Consider the following 16,690-nt stretch of genomic DNA (forward strand, 5'->3'; position numbering starts at 1 on the left):
GGTCATTTGTAGGGTGGCCAATTTTCATCTTCTCTCCATCCCCACTCGGTAGCACATGTGCGGTAATGTTGGCCATGCTCTTCCCAGAAGGAATATGTGAACAATTCCCCTTCTGCTCTATAAGTTCTTGGAGTTGTATGGGTTGTTGTGGTGTGGCTCCCTAGCCTGTCCTTGTCCCCTCGTGCCCATCCAAATGATACAAGTGATAGGTTTTCTTTTTGAGTGAAAGGTGGGTTGGTAATTGAGTTATTTTTTTGGGTTTTCCTAAACAATGGCCTTGGGTCATTTCTAGGGTGGCCAATTTTCATCTTCTCTACATCCCCACTCGGTAGCACATGAGCAATAATGTTGGCCATGTTCGTCCCGGAAGGCATATGTGAAAAATTCCCCTTCTACTCTCTAAGTTCTTGGAGTTGTATGGGTTGTTGTGGTGTGGCTCCCTGGCTCGTCCTAGTCCCTGATGCTAGTCGAAATGATACAAGTGATGGGTTTTCTTTCCGTGTGAAAGGTGGGTTGGTAATTGAGTTTTTTTGTAGGGTTTACCTAAACAATGGCCTTGGGTCATTTGTAGGGTGGCCAATTTTCATCTTCTCTTCATCCCCACTCGGTAGCACATGAGCGGTAATGTTGGCCATGCTCGTCCCCGTCCCTCTTACCCATCCGAACAATAAAAATGTTCAAGTTTTCTCAGCGCTCCTTTGAGCCTTCATTATTCTGGTCCTAGATGGAAATCCCAAAACTTTGTCGTGCCTATGTTGCTATCGTGCCCCTCAATTGTTGTGAATAGAAAATTTTTGATTTGGCTAGGTAGCCATGTGTGGCTCCATTGAAATTTTCTCCTCTTTATATTTTTCACCTCCTCCCTATTTTGTGGGGAGGGTTTTGCTTTTCGTGTGAAAGGTGGGTTGGTAATTGAGTTGGTTTTTCAAGTTTACCTCAAGAATGGCCTTGGGTCGTTTGTAGGGTGGCCAATTTTCATCTTCTCTCCATACCCACTAGGTAGCACATGAGCGGTAATGTTGCCCATGCTTGTCCCAGGAGGCATATGTGAATAATTCCCCTTCTACTCTAAGTTCTTGGAGTTGTATGGGTTGTTGTGGTTTGGCTCCCTATGATGGCTAGCCTCTTCATTGTTCGGTTGTTTATGGTGCTGGTTTCTTGTGCTTGTACTCTTTCTGTGTTGGCATTGTCGGTTGAGATGCATACATTTAAGAGGAACATGGAAGGGTTTTGGTTGTAAACCACCTACCCTCCCTCTTGCTTGCTTTTTTTGTCAGGCAATGTGAGGCATTGTTCTCCTTATTGTAAAGTTAAGGGTTGACATTCCTTTCAAAGTGCACATCATCCATGGTTGCATTGGCTTTGAGGTTTTGATAGATGTGTTGGCCCATATGTTTGATTGAGTGGTCGGCTTTTTCCTTGCATCTCACGTGCATGGCAGGCTTTTACAGTTGGAAATGTTAAGTCACAATGTTTATGGGCATTTGTTGTTTCAATTGTGTATGCGCTCATGGTCCAATGTGGAGGATGCTTGCTACGTCGATTGTGGGGGCTATCTAGAAGAAGGATTTTGAGGTGGAACGCTTCGACCTCCCTCTTCAGTGTGGAGGTTTTCATAGGAAAAAATTATTCATTATCCAGTTGGTAATGCTATGGGCAATCTCCTAGGTTACCTATACGTAAGGTACGTGGGGTGCGGAGCTGCCCAATCCCTCCTCCTGTTTTGATATGTTCTTGTATTGTATAGCGAGCCTCTTGATTTGCATTATTTCCTTCCTTTGCCTTCACATTCTGGTTGCCACAAGCAATCAAGTGATCGAGGTCCACCATTGTTGCTGTCTAGGTGGAATCCTAGGTGGCCTTGGTGCGGGGCGTGGAGGGTCCGAGGTCATTTCTAAGAGAGGTTGTGGGCTCAGCTGGTGTTGTTTTATTTCCTTCCGTTTCCTTTGCATTGAGGCTGCCACAGGTGATCATGCGATTGAGGTCCATCGGTTCTACTGTCTGAGTGGAATCCTAGGTGGCCTATGTGCGGGGAGGGGAGGGTTGGGGGGAATTTCTAAGGAAGGTTGCGGGCTCGGTTTGTCTTGTATTATTTCCTTCCCTTGCCTTTATGTCGAGGCTACTGTAGGAAATCATCCAATTGAGGTCCACTATTGCTGTTGTCCGGGTGGACTCCTAGGTGGCATCAGTGTGAGGCAGGGAGGTTTGTATGGCCTCTCCATGATAGGATTTGTGGTCGGTCATCCTCTTTTTATTTCCTTCCTTTTCCTTCGCATCGAGGATACCACAAGCAATCAGGTGATCAAGGTCCATCATTGCTGTTGTCCAAGTGGACTCCTAGGTGGCCTCGGTGCAGTGCAGCGAGGGTTGGGGCTCATTTATAATATAGAGGTTGCATGGTTGGTCGTTATCCATTTGTTTCATTTGCATCGAGGTTGCCACAGGCGATCAAGAGATCGAGGTCCACTTTTGTTGTTGTTTGGGTGGACTCCTAGATGGCATCAATGCGGGGCGTGGAGGATTTTGGAGGAATTTCTAAGGGAGTGGGTGAGTGATCACTTGTTTTCTTGTTGGTTGGGGCTTGGTTGCAAACTCTGAAGTGGCCTTGGTGCGTTGTGGCTCAGAAGGTCTACCCATTTATTCGCCATGTCCTTGGCATGTTCCGTGTGCTTCCTTCTTGGGGTGCAAGAGGTGCAGGGCATAAAATTTTTACATGATATTTTGATATCTATTTGACTTGATGGGTGTTCAGGTTGGTTCTTGGTAATAGAGCACCCAAAATTCCATTTGAAGTGGGAGGGTGCTACCTGGTTGATCCTGCTAGTAGTCATATGCTTGTGTCAAATATCAAGCCATGCATGTCTATGTATGAACTAATTCTCACTGTGAAACTAAAGATGGCTCATTAAACCAGTTATAGTTTTTTTAATGGTACCATACTACTCGGATAACCGTAGTAGTTCTAGAGATAATACGTGCACCAAGTCTCGACTCTTTGGAAGGGATGCATTTTTTAGATAAAAGGTCGGCACGGGTTTTCCCACTTCTCTGGTGAATCATGTTAACTTGACGGATCGCACAACTCTTGTGTTGGCAATGCTTCATTCAAATTTCTACCCTATCAACTTTCGATGGTAAGATAGAGGCCTACCATGGTGTTGATGGGTGACAGAGAATTAGGGTTCTATTCTGGAGAAGGAGCCTGAGAAATGACTACCACATCCAAGGAAGGCAGCAAGCACGCAAATTAGCCAATCCTGACATGGGGAGGTAGTGACAATAAATAAAAATATTGGGCTCATCAAGTTTGGTAATTGGAATGAGTACAATCCAAATTCCTTAATGAGGATACATTAGAGGGAATGTCTAGTGCCAGCGGTCATAGTAATTCCAGCTCCAATAGTGTATATTTAAGTTGTTGCAGTTAAAAATCTCGTAGTTGGATCTTCTGTCGTAAAGGTCGGTCCACCTACTCGGTGTGCACCTACCTTTCTATCCCTTTTGTTAGCGGCGTGCTTCTAGCCTTAATTGGCTAGATCATGGCTCTAGAGTTGTTACTTTGAAAAACTTAGAGTGCTCAAAGAAAGCTTATGCTCTGAATATATTAGCATGGAATAACGTGATAGGAGTCTAGTCCTATTTTGTTGGCCTTCGGGACTGGAGTAATTATTAATAGGGACTGTCTGGGGCATTCATATTTCATTGTCAAAGGTGAAATTTTTGGATTTAGGAAAGACAGACCACTACGAAAGCATTTGCCAAGGATGTTTTCGTTAATCAAGAATGAAAGTTGGGGGCCCGAAGATGATCAGATACCATCCTAGTCTCAACCATAAATGATGCCGACTAGGGATCGATGGATGTTGCTCTGAGGACTCCACCAACACCTTCTGAGAAATCAGAGTGTTTGGGTTCTAGGGGCAGTGTTATAGACATTTTTGTGCCTAACAGCATGGAGCATGAAATGTCAATAATATGAGGGATCCAAAGTCCCTAAACATGTTGTTCTTACCCCTAGAGGAACAAGGTCAACAAACCACAACACTAAAAATCAGTTCTCCACCTGAAAACTCTCAAAAACAAGCAGTTTCTGGATCATGTCAGCAGCTCCACTGAGCATCTGCGCTGAATGTCAACTGCTCCACTCTGTACCTGCACTGAATGTCAAAGCCAATGAAGGCTACCTGCACTGGGTGAGATTGGCCAAGTGGCACAGTCATTCTGCAAGGTGTCAACTGCCCAGGAAGCTTCCAAACTGACACTTGGGTCAAGGAATTCGCCTTGTGATGAGTAAGAGGGTCTTGATCTCCAAGTGGAAGCAAGAATCTCCAAGTGGACTCAAGAACTGAAGATTAAATAAAGTGGGAGAGGACACTAGTCAGCTTCATGCCAGTCTCAAGATGACTCATCCTTTCTCCAAAATCCTATATATAGAGCTCTCTCATGAGGTCTAGGGGGGCTGGAATTTTGTGCAAGTAAGGAAGTGCTGTTGGTTTGTGTATAGAACTATTGGGTGATTGCTTGAAAGGAGGTGAAGAGGAGATTTCTTTCTGCTGGGAGGTGTTGCTGGATTGGGCCTATTCTGGTTGTAACCCTCTCAGAACTTTACTTCTTCTATCAATAAAGTATTTGAGGTTCTTCTATATGCATGTGTCTTTATGGTGAATAGATGCTTGTATATTTGATTTATGCTAATCCCTGAATCGATTATGGATGTATGCTTCTTGTAGTTTCATTTTCTTGTGCTTTTACAGGATCTTTGTGTAGCTGGGCCGATGAAAGAGCAAGGAGTTAGGAGCAAGCAGCAAGGAGTGAAGACTGGATCGACTATTAAGCGCAAGATAACGGTTAGTAGATCATCCCTTTCTTCCCTCTCTCATCCCATAAAGAAGTAATCTTGAATAGTTTTGCATTCAGTTGTTGTTGAGGTACTATCACCCTTAGAGTGGGATAGGGTCATTCCGTATTGGATACTTTTCCCAACAACAAATTGGCGACTCCGCTGGGGATCGTATCTTGTTGGTTACTTGTGTTTTTGCTATTCATTTTATAAACAAAGGGAGTACCGAATCGAACTGTGTTTGAATCTTTCGAATACAAAGTAGAGGGCAGCTACTCTAGCTCAGTTTCTGGGCAAGTTTATAATTTGAAGAGCTGATCCACAAGGAATCTAATAAGCTCTTAGTGATATATTTTCATCCTCCTTGTCATTCCTTAGTGTGTCCTTGACTGATAGCTTCTGATTTGAGAAAAAACTGTGAATTTTTGAGCAATCTGTGACCTGGAAACCAAGTCGGACGAAAGTCTTGTTCTTCAGTGCAGGTTGTACAAAGGCTGTTTTCATTTCAGCACAGTTCCCGAAGGGGCTACCTGCACTGAAGGTCAAACAGGCAGTGTTCCACCTGCGCTGGACCAGTCCTGCCTTGTGCTGCTGGGGTTTCCTGCTGTGTCTTGCCTTGTTTTCACTCTTGTTTTTGCTGTTTGTTACCAGTCAGTAGGCCTATCTGAAACCAACTTTCCTTGTCACTATTCCGCCTCGGTTGTATAAAGAAACTGTGTTTGTTCTTTGTGTATTTCTTGTACATTTACAGTTTCCCATAACGAAAGTGAACTAGTCTTGCTGTGGCCTCTTAGATCTAGACCTGTGATAAAGTGACGTTTTGATCTTAAGAGTTAGTTTATTTGCTGTTCATAGCTGATTGAGCTTTTGCTTTCGTCATTTGGTTTGAGTTTGTATATTTCTAGTGTCGAAACAAGTAAATCTTAAGGTGTCTTTTGATTTTGGACAAACTTGTTTGCTTTCACTTGAAATTGAATTCAAATTTATACAACAACTTTCTTTTTGCATTTCACCAACATTAAGAAAGAGAAAAGAAATACTTGCATTGTGCATGTGCATTATGACAGCTTGCATGTCGATTTAGGAAAAAGTGCATTAGTGTGTGCTCTATGATCTGTGTGAAAAGGTGTTATCTTTCTTTTCCCTCAGTAGTTAAGGTTTTCAAAGTTGAAAGATTGAAAAGCTTGCTTATCATCTTAGACTGCATTTAGGAGTGTTACTATACATCTCGTGGTGATCCATAAAGGCAAACTGCTAAACAAGATCAACCTTAAAATAAATTGAATTTACATAACAACGCATTGAAACATAACACAAACATCTAGAGGTCTAAGCTAGAGACGTGTTCCGGCGTCGTTAAACGTGATATCTTAGCGTTGAGTGGTTGGGTGATTCCTCCACGGTGAAGCGATAAGTATCAATACGGACTTGTGCTCCCACGTACCGTCGCGTATATATTGGGAGACCCCTATAGGAACAAAGCCTTTATCCAATAGGAAACCGTGTCGGCCGCCCTACTGATCGCAATGCAGTGAACACAGCATTCACGAAGATCGACCACCCGTACCGTAAAACGTATTCTGTGGTTTTGCGAAAAGTTTGGCACACCCTCTGCCTAGAACTCCAGAGCAGTTTCTTTTGGCCTTTTTCAAACTCTATAACTGAAAAAGTCCAACCGAGCATTTGTCACTTCGGGCTCGTTAAAACATCGAAGGAGACTAGAGTCATCTTTAGCTTTTTCTCGACTCTTAAAAAGTGAAAAAGCAAGTTGTGTCTAAGCGTCGTTATAAAATTTATTTTAAACGGAACATAATCACCTCCTATTCCCGCGTTGATCTTAAGTTGAGAACATGGAACGCCCCAACCAAGGAACTCCACATGATGGAAGTCCTAGTCCATTCTCCTCTTGGGGAGAAGTTGGTGCGCCCCACATGGCCACATTGTCGCTTCCAGGACTGACAATTGGCCTGCCTATTTGGCTATTCTCAACTAATGTAGTTCAGACCACCATGGTTCCTGAACAGTCGAGTCAACTGTTAGATCAGTCTAGAGCTGCCCACCAGCCTTCCACTTCTTATAACTCTTCCTCTAATCCTCCATCTTCGCAAGGTGGGGCTGGCAAAAGCCAAGCTCCCATGGAGAAGAAGGAAAAGAAGAAGAAAGAAAAGAAGAAGAAGGAGCCTAAGGCGACTGGGGGCAAGAAAAAGACATCTGACAAAAACCCACACACAGCACAGACCGGGCCTAAATCGCCATGTGTCATATGTAGAGGAGACCACTTCCATAGAGATTGTCCCTGTATTCCCCGGATACTAAGGGACTGGTCACCTCGTTTGCACAATTCGGGAGCATCAACCTCTGATAGCCATGTTGATTGCTTACCGTCAACCAGCGAAAGTGAAGGTTCAAGACGAAGAGGGGGAGCAAGATCCCCCTGCAGACTGTGCGAAGGCGGTCACGCCATCCACCGTTGTCCCTTCTTAGACGAAGCGAAGAGAGTTTTGGAAGATCGCCCGGTTTCACCGGTAATACTTCCTCCTGGATACAAAAAACTCGTGCCAAGTCCTTCGTTGGTTGAAAATACAGCCGGCCTGCTCAAATGGTCAGCTGAAGCGTCAGTCATTGAAAATGAACCTACTGAATCCAGACTAGACGAAAGTCTAAAGGTCGATACGGCAGTTGACCCGGTTCTTCCTTCAGAGGCTTCATCCTCAAATGACACCGTCACTGAAGATTCATCTTCAGGTGACACCCTCACTGAAGAGAATAAGGATGACACCATCCAGATTCTTTTCATCAACACAGATTCTGATGAGCATCAGGGCAATGCACCCATTCCTTTATCGCAGGAAGGAACATCGTCAGGGTCGTATCCGGCCGTGTATTCGGTCCCGCCACCAAGCAACCTGGTTGTGTCCTTTGATTGGAACCAACTAGGCAGACCCCGGTTACCAGCCAGTATACCATTCTGAATTATAGTCCAAATTTATAGAATGATAATGGCTGGAACTATCATTGATGAGGGGGTAGCTGTGAGTATCCTTTCCTCTATTGCTTGGAAAGCACTGGGTTCCCTGGCGCTTTTGCCTGAGATGAGGAATCTCTCGGGTTTTGATAAAGGAACCAGTCGACCATTAGGGATTCTCCCCAATGTGCCTGTTACATTGAAAGGGAAGACCGTTCAAATGAACGTGATGGTCGTTCAAGGACCCTTGGATTATAACCTACTCCTTGGACGAGACTATATATATTGCATGGGAGCTATAGTCTCCTCACTCTTTAGAGTAATGTGTTTTCCACACGAAGGAAGAATGGTCAAGCTCGTAGACCAACTTTCATTTCCGGGATCACGCATCGCAAATAGTCAAATACCAACCCTCAATGGTCTATTCACCCAAGAAATGTCTCCACCCCCAGTCCTCCTTCCCGATGAATGCGAGTGATTCGGAAAGATGGGATTGGAACCCATGGGGCATGCATCCTGGTCTGCTTCGGGCAGAGGAAACCCTGAGTATAAGGTAGAATTTCCGCGGAAGAATATGACTAGTCCGTACCCCGTCCGAAAAGGAAGAGGGGTTGTTCTGGAACAGGATTCTTTTGATAAGGTTACTTGTCTGACAAAGGTCATTCAACTTTGTCTAAATAGGTAGGCTACCAAAGAAAGGGATTCTTTTGCGGCAGCAAATTGTAACCCTCTTTGGGTAAAAGGCAAGCCTCACCCATTAAAACTAATGTTTTAGAGGATAAGTAGGGGTAGCCTCCAAAGAAAGAGATTCTTTTGCTGCAGCAAATAGTAACCATCTTTGAGTAACCTAATGATAGAGATCGCCGAAGAAAGAGTTTCATTTGCGGCAGCAAATAAAACCATTCTTTGGGTAACCAGAAAGAGGCAAGCCTCACCCATCAAAACAAATGTTTTGAAGGATAAGTAGGGGCAGCCTTGAAATTATATTTTATACCTGGGGGCATGCAAAGATGTGGGGCAAAGGTCAAAATTTGCCAAATTAGGAGCATAGCTTCGTGAGATAAAGCTCCATAAAAAATAGCTATCTCACAAGAGACATTTCTTATCTTATGACTGGTATATCGAGCAGTTTTACTGCGGAATTTATGCTCGTTAAAAAATAGAAAAGCGAGATCCGAGCAGTTTTAGCATCATAGTTCATGCTCGTTAAAAAATAAACATAATCTTTTCAGCAAGTTTAAGCTCGTTAAAAAATGAACTTCTCGGTAAATAACCATTGTGATCGTAAATTTATTAGCCATAAAAGCCTTGGTCGTGTTTTGCACCTGCCACCTCCATTTCATTTGGCCAACCGTTCACCTCCATATGATTGTTTACCCATTTTGAGGAACATCTGCGAAGAGTGATTTCACTTAGCCATCCCTGTGACACTGCCGTGATTGGAAAATTCCAACCTGTACCTGGAATCTGCTGATATCCCTGTTTATCACTCGTTCCTCAAAAGACGAGTCTTCTTTGAGCTCTTTTCTCCTGACTCGTAAAATATGAAAAGTTTGCCGAGTTTTGGCCTTCCAGCTCGCTAAAATGACCGGAAGAGCTATCCCTCCTTTAGATTTTAATCTTTTTGGACCTGAGGGATTATTGCACAAAAAGGTCGAGCGCTTGTTTTATTCGGCTCGTTAAAATTATCGAAAACTCATCCCTTCTGTATTGTTTTATACTTTTTCGGACTTAAGGGATTAGATGACAAAAAAGGAATTTTGGAGTTAACTTTCTGCACCTTTTCAGACTCTCTAAAAATGAAAAGGACCGAGTTTTCCTTGTCGTTAGACTCGTTAAAATGATTAAATAGCGACAAACTTGTCTTTAGACGAGAACGAGTTTCCCTATCGCTAGGCTCGTTAAAACATAGCGATGGGCTTGCCCGAAGGGCAGGTTATAGAACAAGCATATGTTATCCTCCTCAAGCTTGACAAAAATAAAGAGGTACTGGTCAGAAATGACTGGGGAAAAATTGGGAGAACCTCAAAGCTTTAATGGTAGCAAGTCGCTCTTGAACATGACACTTTGTCCTCCGTATCACATCGGGTTGGGTTGTTTCATTCACCGGTCTCATCACCATGGTCCTCGCCAAACCATCCACATTTGGGGTAATGCTACCGATCCATCACATCAGTGTCGTTATATGTTCAAGAGATGTGTTCAGAAAGAGTCAACCGTGTCCCATCCACTGCCATACATTATCCTTCATCCACCCATGATCGCCACCCTGAATCATATTTCACAGATTGTTTTCACCTCCACTAAAATCATTAGCTCCGTTCCGTGTCACTGATGTGGGATTCATTAAGGCCCTCCTTTGACGGATCGCTTCTTGTTGACTTCAGCTCATTATCCAAGAAGTTGATCTAGGAACAAAACCCCCAGTACTTTGAAGCTTGCATGCCTCAATGGCAAGTTTCTCACTTCCGGCGACAGGTATACATCAATGACCTTCGACCAGAAGATTTTGCGTGGTGTTCGACGCCAAGTCCTTTATTCACACCACATGAATTGTACTGCAGTACCTTGAGGGTCATTGTCATTATTGGTGATTCCTCTCGCGCTTGTTAACGGTTTACATTATTGACCGGTAATCAAGCGATGTCTTTCCATGTTCGACTTCAGTGCAATTCTCACATGGATCGACTTGTACTTAGAGTGAAGATCGAACGAGTTTGAAGACCCCGGATCTAGTTCCATCCATCCGGGCTACGATATATATTCAGGAAATATAAAGACATTTGTTATGTACATCATTGCAGCAGATGATCATCCTACTCAAAGGATGATAATTTCAGTAGAGAATTATCAGTCTACCATCAGACGATCGTCTGTTCTATGTACCAAAATGAATTTATAAAGCTGAGCATGGGAATGCCCGCCTCAGCTAGATCATGAAAGCAGAATGAAAAATAATGTATTGTATTGTATTTTATTACAGGGCACCTCTCAGCGATTGAATGAACTTCAGATCCTCCTGATAAAGCATTTCACCCGATAAACGACCTCATACTTTAGGGGGCAACTGTTATAGACATTTTTGTGCCTAACAGCATGGAGCATGAAATGTCAATAATCTGAGTGATCCAAAGTCCCTAAACATGTTGTTCTTATCCCTAGAGGAACAAGGTCAGCAAACCACAGCACTGAAAATCAGTTCTCCACCTGAAAACTCTCAAAAACAAGCAGTTTCTGGATCATGTCAGCAGCTCCACTGAGCATCTGCGCTGAATGTCAACTGCTCCACTCTGTACCTGTGCTGAATGTCAAAGCCAATGAAGGCTACCTGCGCTGGATGAGATTGGCCAAGTGGCACAGTCATTCTGCAAGGTGTCAACTGCCCATGAAGCTTCCAAACTGACACTTGGGTCAAGGAATTCGCCTTGTGATGAGTAAGAGGGTCTTGATCTCCAAGTGGAAGCAAGAATCTCCAAGTGGACTCAAGAACTGAAGATTAACTAAAGTGGGAGAGGACACTAGTCAGCTTCATGCCAGTCCCAAGATGACTCATCCTTTCTCCAAAACCCTATATATAGAGCTCTCTCATGAGGTCTAGGGGGGCTGGAATTTTGTGCAAGTAAGGAAGTGCTGTTGGTTTGTGTATATAACTATTGGGTGATTAATTGAAAGGAGGTGAAGAGGAGATTTCTTTCTGCTGGGAGGTGTTGCTGGATTGGGCCTATTCTGGTTGTAACCCTCTCAGAACTTTACTTCTTCTATCAATAAAGTATTTGAGGTTCTTCTATATGCATGTGTCTTTATGGTGAATAGATGCTTGTATATTTGATTTATGCTAATCCCTGAATCAATTATGGATGTATGCTTCTTGTAGTTTCCTTTTCTTGTGCTTTTATAGGATCTTTGTGTAGCTGGGCCGGTGAAAGAGCAAGGAGTTAGGAGCAAGCAGCAAGGAGTGAAGACTGGATCGACTATTAAGCGCAAGATAACGGTTAGTAGATCATCCCTTTCTTCCCTCTCTCATCCTATAAAGAAGTAATCTTGAATAGTTTTGCATTCAGTTGTTGCTGAGGTACTATCACCCTTAGAGTGGGATAGGGTCATTCCGTATTGGATACTTTTCCCAACAACAGGTAGTATGGTCGCAAGTCTGAAAATTAAAGGAATTGATGGAAGGGCACCACCAGGAGCGGAGCTTGTGGCCTAATTTGACCCAACATGGGGAAACTTACCAGGTCCAGACATAGTAAGGATTGACAGATTGAGAGCTCTTTCTTGATTCTATGGGTGGTGGTGCATGGTCATTCTTAGTTGGTGGAGAATTTTTTTTTGCTTAATTTCGATAACAAACAAGACCTCGGCCTGCTAACTAGCTACACGGAGGTTCCCCTTCATGGCCAACTTCTTAGAGGGACTATGGCCATTTAGGCCATGGAAGTTTGAGGCAATAATAGGTCTGTGACGCCCTTAGATGTTCTAGGCCGCACGCACACTACACTGATGCAACCAAGGAGTTTTTCTTCCTAGTTTGAGAGGATCGAGAAACCTTCTCAAATTGCATCGTGATGGGGATATACCATAGCAATTATTGGTCTTCAACGAGGAATTCCTAGCAAGTGCGTGTCATCAACTCATGTGGACTACGTCCCTACCCTTTGTACACACTACCCGTTGCTCCTACTGATTGAATGATCCAGTGAAGTGTTCATATTGCATTGACGATGGTGGTTCGCTGTTGTCGACGTCGTGAGAAGTTCATTGAACATTATCATTTAGAGGAAGGAGAAGTCGTAACAAGCTTACCATAGGTGAATCTACGGTAGGATCATTGGTAGCAGGGGTTTTCTTTTTTGGTTTGGGTTGGTTGGGTTTCTATTGCAATGTGGGACTGTGTGGTGTGTCTCTAGGGGAGCGGGTTTGGTGTTTGGCAGGAACATTGTTGGTTGATTGTCTTGAGGTAACGCTTGTTTTCTCATGTGTGTGCTTGCAAGCCATTCTTGTGCTTGTCCCACCCATCCTTTGTTTTTATTTCCCCCAATGTGTTTCTATAGTGGGTTCAGAAGCTTGTTTCTTGGTAGCCCTTTCGACGATCTATTCGTTCGAGCATGGTTGCTGTAGTTGAGGTACTTGGGAAATATGATGGATAAATTTAGACTCATTCGTAGTGGCGGTGCTCGGTCTTTTGTTCGTTGGAAGGCATGGGCCAAGGGTGTGAGCTTCCATAGTTGGTTCTCTCGAAAGGTGGTGGTGGTTGATGTGTTGCTTGGGTGAGATTTTTTGTTGGTGGTTGGGTCGAGGGAGTGGTTGCATGCTTTCCTGAGAGCTCAAACCTTTTGTGAGGGGAAATTCTCAGGGTGGGGTCAGTATGGGATGGATGAAGAGTGGGTCAACCCATTGGGCTAGCCACCCTAGTCCTCCCGACCATTCCTCCATATGCCCTCACGGAAGGGTTGGGCGTCCAGGTAATGAAAAACCCCTCCCTCGGTCAAAGCTCCATCGAGATCACAATTTTCCCTGCCAATGGGCATGAGGGTGGAAATATTATCTCGTGCCTTTTCCATCGAGGGAATTCCTCATCCTCTCATGAGTCACTCCACTTCTAAGGAAAGAAGAAGTAGTGGGTTGTGTCTTTGTTCCTCCCTTTGGATTGTGGGTTTCTTGTGGGACTTAGTCATTTCTTTGTTTTGTGGTGTGTGCTTTGTGGATGTCCCTCTCTTTAGTGGCTTGGCACCATCGATGTATTTATGGCCCGTGGCTTTCTCCGGCATTGAGTGTTAGCCCATGAAAACTCCTCTTTGGTGTTTGATTCTTAATCCCAGTTGACTTTCTCGCTGGAAAGGTTGTTGGGTGTTTTCTACATGGAGGGGTGCAACAGCGAGGTGGGTTTGTTATTAGTAGTCTATTTGTCATTTGAAGCCTTGTGATGGGTTGGGGAGTTGTTTACCTCTTAGTAACATGCTCCAGACACTGGTCTCATCGCAACCCTTGTCTTTCTAGTGGTCAAGTTTAGGTTGTGATTTATTTGCTTAGTTGTTTGACTTTTGTTTGTTATGTTGTAATCTAGAAAGGGTGTTGTGCTGTAATGTATGTGGGAGGGTGTGAAGGGGTGGGATGATTTTTAATTGGGTGCCTTGTTTGATTTCCTTTTGGTTAGTGGACATCTACTCGGTGTGCTGTTGAGCTTATCTCTTTTCTTGGGATCTTTGTTTCTTTGGTGTTGTTTTCTTCCCTTCTTCCTTTTGCCCCTAGCTTTATGGAGAAGAGGTGGGATTATTGTGGATTGGTGTTCAGAAAGGATGAAAAGTAGTGTGAGTTCCTGGGGTGGCCACCCTAGTCCTTCTTGATCACTGTCCCCTACAGTTCCCCCCTTTTTGTGAAGGCACGAGGTTTGGGAAGCTTGTTCTCTGTTTGAGCCTCCCCTTGTGAGCCGATAGCCACATTTGATATCTCTTGCTTTCATGTTGTTTTCTTCCCTTCTTGCTTTTGGCCCCTAGCTTTACAAAGAATAGGTGGGATTTTTGTGGGCTAGTGTTTAGGAAGGACGAAAAGCAGTTCGAGTTCCAGGGATGGCCACCCTAGTCCTTCTTGATCATCGACCCCTACATTTTCCCCCTTTTTGCGAAGGCACAGGGTTGGAGATGCTTGTTCTTTGTTTGAGCCTCCCCTTGTTAGCCGATAGACACGTTTGATATCTCTCTTTCTTTCATATTGTTTTCTTCCCTTCTTCCTTTTAGCCACTAGCTTTATGGATAAAAGTTGGGATTGTTGTGGATTTGTGTTCGGGAAGGATGAAACGCAGTGCGAGCTCCCAGGGTGGCCACCCTAGTCCTTCTCGATTGTTGGCCACTGTAGCTCCCCCATTTTTGCCAAGGCACAAGGTTGGGGAAGCTTGTTCTCTGTTTGAAGCCTCCCCTTGTGAGCTGGTAGCCATGGTTGATATCCATTTCTTTCATATTGTTTTCTTCCCTTCTTACTTCTCGCCCCTAGCTTTATGGAGAAAATGTGGGATTGTTATGGATTGGTATTTGGGAAGGACGAAATGCAGTGCGAGCTCCCGGGGTGGCCACCCTAGTCCTTCTCGATCATCATCCCCTTCAGTTCCCCCTTTTTGTGAAGGCAAGGGGCTCAGGAGGCTTGTGCTTTGTTTGAGCCTCCCCTTGTCAGCCGGTAGCCACGTTTGGTCTATATTTCTTTCACCTTGTTTTCTTCCCTTCTTCATTTCGATCCCTAGATTAAAAGTACTGTGAGCTCCCAAGGTGGCCACCCTAGTCCTTCTCAATTAATGTTCCATGCATTTCTCCCCTTTTTGTGAGGGCATGGAGCTTACTGAGATTGTTCTCTGTTTGAGCCTCCTCATATGAGGGGGTAGACACCTTTGTTTCTCTTTCTTTCAAGCATTTTTCTTCCTTTCCTCCTTTTGGCCCCTAGCCTTAAATTTGTTGTGGGGGTACCCCTGTTTAGTATTGTGGAAGATTTCTTGGTAATACATGGAAATGACTCTTGGCAACAGATATCTCAGCTCTTGTTATGATGAAGAACGTAGCGAAATGCGATACTTACTGTGAATTGTAGAATCCCATGAATCATCGACTTTTTGAATGCAATTTGCGCCCGAGGCCTTGGTCAAGGGCACATCTGTCTGGGCGTCACATCCCATTCAAACGCGCTCCCTACGATATGTTAGGGAGTAGCGGAGCTGGTCATCCATGCCCAATGCAGTGCGGTTGGTTGAAATACCTCAAACGATGTTTCGTGGTGTGCGTCGGCGAGCGGTGATCTTGTCCCCTTGGATGGGCAGTTAGTGTTAGCTGATGCGGGCTTTGTGTGGCATCGCTTGAACTTGCTTTGCTCTCTCTTGTCCTCCCATCGGGTAGGGTGGATTTAGCTCCAACTTTGGGACCTCATCTCAGGCAAGAACACCCACTAAGTTTAAGCATATAATTAATTGGAGGAAAAGAATATTACAAGGATTCCCCTAGTAGCGACGAGCAAACTGGGAAGAGCCCAGCATGAAAATCAGGAAATAGCATTACCTGAATTATAATTTGTAGAAGTGTCCTCAGTGGAGGACCTGAGCCAAGTCCCTTGGAAGGGGGTGCCTGCGAGGGTGATAGCCCCGTCGGGCTAGGACCCTGCCACATCACGAGGCATTGTCAGCGAGTCGGGTTGTTTGGGAATGAAACCCTAATTGGGTGGCAAATTCTATCGAAGGCTAAATATGGGCGAGAGATTGATAGCGAAAGAGTACTACAAGGGAAAGATGAAGAGGACTTTGAAAAGAGAGTTAAAGAGTGCTTGAAATTGCTAGGAGGGAAGCGGATGGAGGTTGTCGATGCATCTCAGTCTGATGTGGAACAACTCAGGCTAGTCTGCTGCTCAACTTGAGTTGCAAACCAAGACAGGTGGTTGCATCATCACAAGCGTGGGTGGATTATTGCCTATCAGTTTGCTATTACGGTGGTCGATGAAAGAAGTGTGTGCCCTTATGGCAGGCCATGTGCACCTGCATACTCGTGGTGTTGATTGGCGGGCTTTCCATTCGACCCATCTTGAAACATGGACCAAGGAGTCTAACATGTGTGTGAGTCAGCAGGTTTTAAAACCTGCGAGGTGCAAGGAAGCTGATGGGTGAGATCCCCTCTCTAGGGGAGTGCATCATCGACTGACCTTGAGCTTATGCAAAGGGTTCGAACATGAGCACACTTGTTGGAGCTTGAAATATGGTCAACTATACTTGAGCAGGGAAAATCCAAAGGAAACTTTGGTGGAGGTTTGTAGCGATACTGACGTGCAAATCATTTGTCTAACTTGGTATAGGGGTGAAAGACTAATTGAACCATCTAGTAGTTGGTTTCCTCCGAAGTTTCCCTCAGGATTAATGGAGC

The 16,690-nt window shown here is 44.4% G+C and overlaps 1 non-coding gene and 3 pseudogenes across 1 annotated transcript; all 4 read left to right on the forward strand.

The window, feature by feature from the left end:
• The first annotated feature begins 2,804 nt into the window (after nucleotides 1–2,804).
• On the forward strand, nucleotides 2,805–3,963 carry LOC149191716 (18S ribosomal RNA; annotated as a pseudogene).
• Nucleotides 3,964–11,908: 7,945 nt separating this feature from the next.
• LOC149191717 (18S ribosomal RNA) lies at nucleotides 11,909–12,636 on the forward strand (annotated as a pseudogene; the record flags this gene model as incomplete).
• Nucleotides 12,637–15,300: 2,664 nt separating this feature from the next.
• Nucleotides 15,301–15,454, forward strand: LOC149191718 (5.8S ribosomal RNA). Its single transcript, XR_016255291.1, has one exon. It is a non-coding gene; the product is annotated as a 5.8S ribosomal RNA (ribosomal RNA).
• A 247-nt stretch (nucleotides 15,455–15,701) lies between these two features.
• LOC149191719 (25S ribosomal RNA) overlaps nucleotides 15,702–16,690 on the forward strand; it is a 3,678-nt pseudogene continuing 2,689 nt past the window's right edge.

Source organism: Pinus tabuliformis, chromosome 2_2, assembly GCF_031772625.1.
Source record: "Pinus tabuliformis cultivar Carrire ecotype Pingquan chromosome 2_2, CPIR1, whole genome shotgun sequence".
Taxonomy (NCBI): domain Eukaryota; kingdom Viridiplantae; phylum Streptophyta; class Pinopsida; order Pinales; family Pinaceae; genus Pinus; species Pinus tabuliformis.